The sequence below is a fragment of the Mesocricetus auratus genome, unplaced genomic scaffold (genome assembly GCF_017639785.1).
Source record: "Mesocricetus auratus isolate SY011 unplaced genomic scaffold, BCM_Maur_2.0 Super-Scaffold_100018, whole genome shotgun sequence".
NCBI lineage: Eukaryota > Metazoa > Chordata > Mammalia > Rodentia > Cricetidae > Mesocricetus > Mesocricetus auratus.
This window is the reverse complement of record NW_024429199.1, coordinates 25,336,993-25,347,237: the sequence shown is the minus strand read 5'-3', so window position 1 is coordinate 25,347,237 and position 10,245 is coordinate 25,336,993.

Below are 10,245 nucleotides of genomic sequence, written 5' to 3'. Positions count from 1 at the left end.
AAAACTGAGAGTTAAAGCAGACACCACGGCACTCCTTGTCTGGATTCCACAAGTAACACTGGTCTGTCATTGCTCTGGCATCTCAACCGTCTACCGTCCGTATTCACTCATCAACCTGCCTTGCATCCATCTGTGGTCAGATTGTTCATTAACCAGGGACAAATGCAGGTTAAGAATGTTGCACTGTGAGCACAGTTTTGCCTCTTTGCCCCATCACCAGGGTCTGCAGACAAAACCACTGATGCTCTGAAAAGTCAACTTCAAAGGAAGGCTGTCAATATAAGCATCGACTACCCCCAGTTTCAAGATGACTTAGGCAGGGTGACTGGAGGCATTGCCCACCTGCACTTACAAAAGATTGGCAAGAATGCAACTCCTGCCTGCTGGCCTAGAAAAGGTTCCTTTATTGATGTTCTAACTCTGAGTCATAGTTTGAGCTCCCCGTTTTTATTAAGAAGAAGAAGAAGAAAACTTCTGGGACTTCCTTCTCACTGTGATAAAATCAAATATAATCAACGAGGGTAATCAAGGACTTACGGGATGTAGGATGACAGAAACCAGCCCGGTGGCTTTCCCAGTGGGGTAGATGTCCAGGATAGAAGATGAAACACACTGAGCACTGAAAACTACAAAACACATACAGAGAGAGATAGAAAAGACAGACAGTGAAACCCAGGGAGATGGAGAAGGAGTGGCTGGCTACAGAGGTTTGGAAGTAGGACCGTGGTAATGTTCCCTTACTGTTTGGAAAGTGGGATAGAGGCCTCTAAGCCCTTTGATTTATGATGGGTCCCAAGCACCTGTTTGTTACCCTGTACCACAGTCTATCTATGAAATGGAAATTTGTAACTAGCATTATAAATGTATTTGAGATGTATGGCTTAAGAATCCCACAAATTCTAGTGGATACTGACTGTTCAATGAACGAGACAGGTTCCTGGGCTCTCAACTTCAGCTGGCAATGTGTCTCCAGGAATTGCAGTCCACTGACTCCTCCTGCCTGGGGATAGGTACCTGTGTTAAAGTTGTTAGCACTTATCAGAAGAGCACTCTCAACCTTCCTAACTCTGTGACTCTTTAATACAGTTCCTCATGTTGTGGTGACTCCCCCACACCCATAGGATTATTTTGTTGCTACTTCATAACTGTGATTTTGTTACTGTTGTGTATCATAACATAAATAACTGATACTCAGGATATCTGATATGTGACCCCCCAAGGGGTCAGCCCCATAGGTTGAGAACTGCTGACTAGACAGATGAGTGGAAGGAGAAGACAGCAGGCAAGTGTCTTGAAGGATGGTTAGTATAGGAAAGAAATGTCTATTGCTGGCATTGTATATGAATCATGGATTTTCTTATGGACAAAATTACATGAGTCTTAGCATAAAATGTTTGCGCATCTGATAAAAGTTTGTGAGGAAAAAAAAAGAAATATTAAGCCCAGGATAAAAATAGTCATGACATCCTAATTACTGTTGAGATGGCAGATGAGACCTCGGAGAGAGCGCTCATTGTGAGGAAAGCGGCAGAGCCAGAGCGGCTGGAAAGGAAGTATAAGGAGCCCTGGAACTAGGAGAATGTCTGGCAGGTATTTTACCAATGGCAGGGCCATGAGAGCTAAGATAACCTAGCTCTCACAACACCCGGGGGTTGCTGCTGGAGCCGTATTTGTTTCTTCCGTGCTTCCCTTTGCATCTTTATAAAAATGCCCATCAGCTGAGGGCATGTGGGTCTGTAGTAGTTTAAACGTGATTGGCTCCAATGGGTCAGGTGAGTCGCATTTCAGCTACGGTAATCCAAGCTCCCCTGTCACTGTACTCACTAATATTGCTGTTATGATTTTTAATTATTCTTCTTTTAGGGCCGGGATCACAGGCTTTTCTGAATCTTAAACATTCAAGTTTTGCAGGACACACTTTTCCCCAGCTGCTCAACTTTGTCACTGTAGCCGTTGAAACCAGTTACGGACAATACGTAAATGAAAGAATAGGGTACATTCCAGTGGAATGTACTTTAACAGGCTCTGTCTGGCCCAGCTCCAGCCTGACCCTGGAGTTTACAGGTTTTAGTTTGCCGATTTGTCAGGAATGGTAAGTAGTAGATGTAAACTGGCTTTAACTGCTGTGTGAATCCGACTTTAGCTGTAGTGTGATGAGATAGATAGCTGGTGGGCTGAATGGGGGTGACTGGGGGTGACTGGGGGTGACTGGGGGTGATTGGGGGTGATTGGGGGTGAATGGCCGGCTGAATGGGGATACCCATTAGTTACCGGACACTCAGAACCCCCATGTGCTGAGCCGCGTTCCAGTGCACAGCTGAATGTCGTTGGATCCTTTTAGAATACACTTAAGCAGCAATGCAAGGCTTGGGGAATCAGATGGGAGGAGACTGTATGGAACTTGCTTTCCCTCCGCATACATGGTTTTTAGCAAGTGCTATTAATGTATTACCTTTATAAGCAATGCACATGCGAAATACTCTAAACCACCATAGTTTTCCATTTTAAAATGATTTTTATTTAGAGATGATAAAAATTAGATGGAATTTGGCTAAGCTAGTTGTCTTTATTTGCTTCCTATGGCTCTGATGGAGACACTATAACTACAAACACCTTGGAGGGGATAAGGTTTATTTCACCTTAAAGCTTATTATATTCCATGAAGGCAGGAACCTGGGGAAGACAGGGCAGGAATATGAAACAGGAACCGGAAGGCAGGAAGTAAACCAGAGGTGTAGAGGAACCTGCTTACTGTTTTACTCCTTGTGGCTTGCTGAATTTGCTTATTTATACAACCCTGGACCACTGGGGTCAGGATGGGCACTGCCCACAGTGGACTGGCCCCTCCCACATGAATCTCTAAGCGAAAGTGCATCACAGGCTTGTCTGCAGTCCAGTCAATGTTCTCTCTCTTGGGTTACTCTAGCTTGCGTCAGCTTGGCAAAAAAAAAAAAAAAAAAAAAAAAAAAATCAACCAGCATGCTAGTGCACACTTATTTATATATGAGCAAATATAGATGCAGAGAAAGGAAGTGATAATCTACAGACATATGATAAAGCAGAGAAGATGCCAGCTCAATTTTTTTACATAGGGATGCTATGCTAACCAACATTTGTCTATGAATTTTCCAAGGATTACTAAGCACTTACCTTAGGCTGGGTCTAACACTGGAGACTAACTGGGACCCCCACCTGGAATAGTTCTGGCATCTAACTCATGAATCACAGTTAGGCTCATGGTTCAGATGTGCCCAGGTAGTCTTCATGGAGCACTTCTTAATTTCAATATGAAATCTGCACTCAAACATTCCAAGATCTTCATTTATTTTATGGCATCACCAGTTGCATGACTGTGGGTCTATAACTGTTTCAATGACAGGAAACCCAGACAGAGTTACAGACAGAGCCAGGTACCAGAACTTTTAAAACATCAAAAGGGGCATTTTAGATTGATTTCCCCCCTTTTATTGCAAATAGATTCCTTTCTTACACAATATGTGCTGATAATAGCTTCCCCTCCCTCTACTCTTCTCAGTTCCTCCCCACCTTCCTTCCCATGTGGATCCATTTGCTTTTTGTCATTCATTAGACAAGACAAAGATTCTAGCCATGTTGAGGTCCCTGTTCTGGGCTACTGCTGGAGACTCTGTGGATGCCCATGGTCCATGTTCCTGCCAGAAACCATGTGGAAGTCCATGATCCATGCTGTCGATGACTGCTTTGGGCAAGGAAGCTTCTTTTGCAGTGCAATCAATGGCTGCAGACTCATACTTGAGAAGGCTTCTGTGACAACCGCCTCCCATGAGAAAAGAAAAGACACAGAAAAGACAAGAAACAATTTAGACAGGTTGCAGGCATCCTTAAAGGTTGTGATAAAGATGCTGAAGTGTAGCTCTTCACAGTTAATGTCTTCTGGCGGTGGGAGGGGTGGTTGAAAAGGATTCAGTTATCTTTAAGGTGATGGCCATTGGGAGGTTGATCATGCTCCAATGATTATAAGGGCAACACCAATTGGATTTGGTGTATTTGGAGTAGTCACAAGGGTAGCACAGTGGACTTGAGAGAAATGAGAAGCAGGTGCAATAGGGGTCCATTTTATGAAATTCCCAAATAATCAATATAAATATAATGTTGAAAAAACAGTGACAGCTAAAAGATTGGGCTGTAGGCAAGTCTATAGAGTATTTTCTCTACTAGTGATTAATGTGGGAGGGTCCAGCCTATTGTTGATGGTTCCATCCCTGGGCTGGTGGTCCTGGATTTATAATAAAGCAGGCTGAGCAAGCCTCGTGGAACAAGTCCTAAGCTGCATCCCTCCATGGCCTCTGCATCAGCTCCTGCCTCCAGATTCCTACTCTGTGTGAATTCCTGCCCTCACTGCTTTTGATGATGAACTATCACACAGAACTTTAAACAAAATAAGACCTTTCCTCTTCCCTCCTTCCCCCCCCCTTCAAAATAAGAAACTAACAGGCTTTTAAGTGATAATAGCCAAACATGACAAAATAAAATGTAAGATAAAACAAACAACAAAACCCACCACATCAAAATTGGACAGGGCAAACCATCAGAAGGAAGAATACTAAGAGAAGGCACAAGAATCCGAGACCCACTTGTTCATGCACTCAGGAATCCCATAAAAATACTACACTGGAAAGCTCTTCCATATACAGAGCTGGTGCAGACCCCTGTAGGCCCTGTGCTTGTTGCTTCCGTCTCTGAGGTCATATGACATTTGAGCTGATTTAGAGGCCTTTGTTCTCCTAGTACTCTCCATCCCCTCTTGCTCTTGAATTTGTTTGTCACCCTTCTCTATGGGGTTTCCTGAGCTGAGGGGAGGGACTTGATGGAGACATCTCATTTGGAGCTATGTGTTCCAAGGAATCTCTCTCTGCATAATGCCTGGCTGTGGGTCTCTGTATTTGTTCCCATCTGGTGCAGGAGGAAGCTTGTCCGCTGATGGCTGAATAAGGCATTGATTTAGGAGTATAGCAGATTATTATTACGGGTCATTTTTTAAATTTTATTTTACAAATTTTTTAAACTTTTCGTCAATCCCAGTTCCCTCTCCCTCCCATCCTCCCGCACTCCCCTTCCCCCCTCCCTCCCACCCTATTGCCAAATCCTTCCACATAGGGGATATCTAGAGTCTGTCGTTTTACTCTTGGTAGGGTCAAGGCACTCCCCTAAGAGTCCAGGCTGAAAGAGCATCTCTCTTTGTGCTATAGGCACATGAAGACAGTTTGTATACCAGGGATAGACACTGATCCACAGCTCAGGGCCCCATAGGTTGCCCAGGCCTTCTCACTGACACTCACATTTGGGGGGTCCAGATCAGTCCCATGCTGGCCTCCCCACTGTCGGTCTGGGGTCCAAGAGCACTCCCCTGTTCAGATCAGCTGTCTCTGCTGGTTTTGCCAGCCCATTCTTTGCCAATGTGCTCATCACTCCTCTCTCTCTGTCACTGGGTTCCTTGGGTTCAGTTCAGTGATTAGTTGTGTGTTTGCCTCTGCTTCCATCAGTCACAGGATGAAGGCTCCCGGATGGTTATAGACATCAAGTTCATTATCAGGAATGGGCATTCGAGGTGGTCCTTCCACTATTGCTTAGCTTGCCAATTGATGTTATACCTTTAGATCACTCGAGGTCACTCTGGTGCCTGATCTGTCTTCGATCCTATGATTCCCTCTTCCCCCTATTCTACCCCCACTCCCTCAACTTCCTGTTCCCCCATGACCACCTCCCTTCCTCTTTACCCCCTCTATTCTTCCCAGGTCCCACTCCCCCCCACCCCTCGCCGTGTTCCCCATCCATTCAGAGGATCTTGTCTCCATCCTCTTCTCTTGGGTACTATGCATATATGCATATCTTTTAGGTTCTTTCCTGTTTCCCAGACTCTCTATCTGTGGAAGTGCAGACTAGCACTATCCTGATCCATATCTAAAATCCATATATGAGTGAGTACATACCATGTTTGTCTTTTTGCGACTGGGTTACCTCACTCAGGATGGTTTCTTCCAGTGCTATCCATTTCCCTGCGAATTTCAAGATTCCATTGTTTTTTTCTGCTGAGTAATACTCCATTGTGTAAATGTACCACATTTTCTCTATCCACTCTTCAGTTGAGGGGCATCTAGGTTGCTTCCAGGTTCTGGCTATTACAAACAATGCTGCTATGAACATAGTGGAGCAGATGCCCTTGTTGTATGAACCTGCCTCATTTGGATAAATGCCCAAGAGTGGAATTGCTGGGTCTAGTGGTAGATTAATTCCCATTTTCCTGAGGAATCTCCATACTGATTTCCAAAGAGGCTGTATGAGTCGGCACTCCCACCAGCAGTGGAGGAGTGTTCCCCTCTCTCCACATCCTCTCCAGCATAAATTGTCTTCAGTGTTTTTGATTCTAGCCATTCTGACAGGAGTAAGATGGTATCTCAGAGTTGTTTTGATTTGCATTTCCCTGATGGCTAAGGATGTTGAGCACTTTCTTAAGTGTCTCTTGGCCATTTTAGCCTCCTCTACTGAGAATTCTCTATTTAGCTCTGTACCCCACCTTTCAAGTGGATCCTTTGGTGTTTTGGAGACTTGTTTCTTAAATTCTTTGTAAATTTTGGAGATTAGCCCTCTGTCAGATGTAGGGTTAGTGAATATCTTTTCCCATTCTGTGGCCTGCCTTTTTGTCTTTTTGACTGTGTCCTTTGCCTTACAGAAGCTTTTTAGTTTCAGAAGGTCCCATTTGTTAATTGTCGATCTCAGTGCCTGTGCCACTGGTGTTATGTTTAGGAAGTGGTCTCCTGTACCAACTCGTTGAAGAGTATCTCCCACTTTCTCTTCTAAAAGTTTCAGTGTGGCTGGATGTATGTTGAGATCTTTGATCCATTTGGACTTAAGTTTTGTACAAGGCGATAAACATGGATCTATCTGCAGTCTTCTGCATACCAGTACCCAGGTATGCCAGCACCATTTGTTGAAGATGCTTTCTCTTTTCCACTGTACAGTTTTAGCTTCTTTGTCAAAAATCAGGTGTTCATAGGTGTGTGGGTTAAAATTAGGGCTTTTGATTCGGTTCCATTGGTCTACCTGCCTATTTTTGTGCCAATACCAAGCTGTTTTCAGGACTATAGCTCTATAATAGAGCTTGAAGTCAGGTATGGTGATGCCTCCTGAAGTTCCTTTATTGTATAGGGATGTTTTGGCTATCCTGGGCCTTTTGTTTTTCCATATAAAGTTGATTAATGTTCTTTCCAGGTCCTTGAAGAATTGTGATGGAATTTTGATAGGGATTGCATTGAATCTATAGACTGCTTTTGGCAAGATTGCCATTTTTATTATGTTGATCCTACCAATCCAAGAGCATGGGAGATCTTTCCATTTTCTGGTATCTTCTTTGATTTCTTTCTTCAAAGACACAAAGTTCTTGATATACAGGTCTTTCACTTCCTTGGTTAACATTATCCCCAGATATTTGATGCTGTTTTTGGCTATTGTAAAAGGTGATGTTTCTCTGATTTCTTTCTCAGTCACTTCATCATCTGTATATAATAGGGCCACTGATTTTTTTGAGTTTACCTTGTATCCTGCCACATTGCTGAAGGTGTTTATCAGCTCTAGAAGTAACCTTGTGGAGTTTTTTGGGTCACTTATGTAAACTATCATATCATCTGCAAATAGTGAAAGTTCGACTTCTTCTTTTCCTATTTGTATCCCCTTTATCTCCTTTTGTTGTCTTATTGCTGTAGCTAGAACTTCAAGTACAATATTGAAGAGATATGGAGAGAGTGGACAGCCTTGTCTTGTTCCTGATTTTAGAGGAATTGCTTTGAGTTTCTCTCCATTTAGTTTGATGTTAGCTGTTGGTTTACTGTATATTGCTTTTATTATATTCAGGTACGTTCCTGTTATCCCTGATCTCTCTAGGACCTTTATCATGAAGGGGTGCTGGATTTTGTCAAAGGCTTTTTCAGCATCTAGTGAGATGATCATGTGGTTTTTCTTTCACAGATTGTTAATATGGTGGATTACATTGATAGATTTTCTAATGTTGAACCATCCCTGCATTCCTGGAATGAAGCCTACTTGATCATGGTGGATGATTTTTCTGATGTGTTCTTGAATCCAGTTTGCAAGTATTTTATTGAGTATTTTTGCATCAATGTTCATGAGGGAAATTGGTCTATAGTTCTCTTTCTTAGTTGTGTCTTTGTGTGGCTTGGGTATCAAGGTAATTGTAGCCTCGTAGAAAGAGTTTGGCAGTGAGCCTCCTGCTTCTATTGTGTGGAATACTTTGACGAGTATTGGAATGAGCTCTTCTTTGAATTTCTGGTAGAATTCTGCACTGAAGCCATCTGGGCCTGGGCTTTTTTTGTTTGGGAGACTTTTGATGACTGCTTCTATTTCATTAGGGGTTATAGGTCTGTTTAGATTATCTGTTCTTGATTTAGTTTTGGCAAGTGATATCTATCCAGGAAATTGTCCATTTCCTTTAAATTTTCAAATTTTGTGGAGTACAGATTTTCAAAGTATGCCCTGATGATTCTCTTGATTTTCTCAGAGTCCGTTGTTATGTCCCCTTTTTCATCCCTGATTTTGTTAATTAGCATGTTCTCTCTCTGTCTTTTGGTTAGTTTGGACAGAGGTTTGTCTATTTTGTTGATTTTCTCAAAGAACCAACTCTTTGTTTCATTGATTCTTCTCAGTGTTTTCCTGGTTTCTACTTGATTGATTTCAGCCCTCAATTTGATTATTTCCTGGCGTCTGCTCCTCCTGGGGGAGTTTGCTTCTTTTTGTTCTAGAACATTCAGCTGTGCTATTAATTCTCTAGTATGACTGTTCTCCAGTTTTTTCATGTGGGCACTTAGTGCTATAAACTTTCCTCTCAGCACTGCTTTCAGAGTGTCCCATAAGTTTGTGTATGTTGTGTCTTCATTCTCATTGAAATCGAGGAAGTCTTTAATTTCTTTTTTATTTGTTCCTTTACCCAGGGATGGTGCAATTGTGCATTGTTCAATCTCCATGAGTTTGTAGGGTTTCTGCGATTTGTGTTATTGTTGAATTCTAATGTTAATGCATGGTGGTCTGATAAGATGCAGGGGGTTATTCCAATTTTTTATATCTGTGGAGATTTGCTATGTTTCCTATTATGTGGTCAATTTTAGAGAAGGTTCCATGTGGTGCCGAGAAGAAGGTATATCCCTTTGTATTTGGGTGGAGTGTTCTATAGATGTCTGTTAAACCCAGTTGGGTCATAACTTCTATTAATTCTTTTGTTTCTTTGTTAAGTTTCTGTCTGGAGGTCCTGTCTAGCGGTGACAGCGGAGTGTTGAAGTCTCCTACTATTAGTGTGTGAGATTTTATGTGCATTTTGAGCTTTAGTAATGTTTCTTTCACGAATGTAGGTGCCTTTGTATTTGGGGCGTAGATGTTTAAAATCGAGACTTCGTCTTGATGTATTTTTCCTTTGATGAATATGAAGTGCCCTTCTTCATCTCTTTTGATTGATTTTAATTTGAAGTCTAATTTGTTAGATATTAGGATTGCTATGCCCGCTTGTTTCTTGGGGCCGTTTGATTGGAAGATCTTTTCCCAGCCCTTTACTCTGAGATAACGTCTGTCTTTGGTGTTGAGATGTGTTTCTTGTATGCAGCAGAAGGAAGGGTTCTGTCTTCGTATCCATTCTGCTAGTCTGTGTCTTTTTATAGGCAAGTTGAGGCCGTTGACATTGAGTGATATTAATGACCATTGATTGGTGATCCTTGTTTGCGCTTGATTTATTGTTAGTGAAGTTATTTTGTGTAGTTTCTCCTCCCTTTTTCTTTTATATATTGCCTGTGTCTTTGTGAATGTAGTTATCTTCCTTGGCTCTAGGTTTTCCTTCTAGCATTTTCTGTAGAGCTGGATTCATGGATACATATTGTTTAAATCTGGCTTTGTCATGGAATATTTTGTTTTCTCCATCTATGGTAATTGAGAGCTTTGCTGGATATAGTAGTCTGGGCTGGCATCCTTGTTCCCTTAGCGTTTGTAGGACATCTGACCAGGATCTTCTGGCTTTCATCGTTTCCATTGAGAAGTCAGGTGTAATTCGGATAGGTCTGCCTTTGTATGTTACTTGGCCTTTTTCTTTAGCTGCTCTTAATATTTTCTCTTTACTCTAGGTTTGATGTTTTGATTATTATATGGCGAGGTGACTTCTTTTTCTGGTCAAGCCTATTTGGTGTTCTGTAAGATTCTTGTACTTTCATAGGC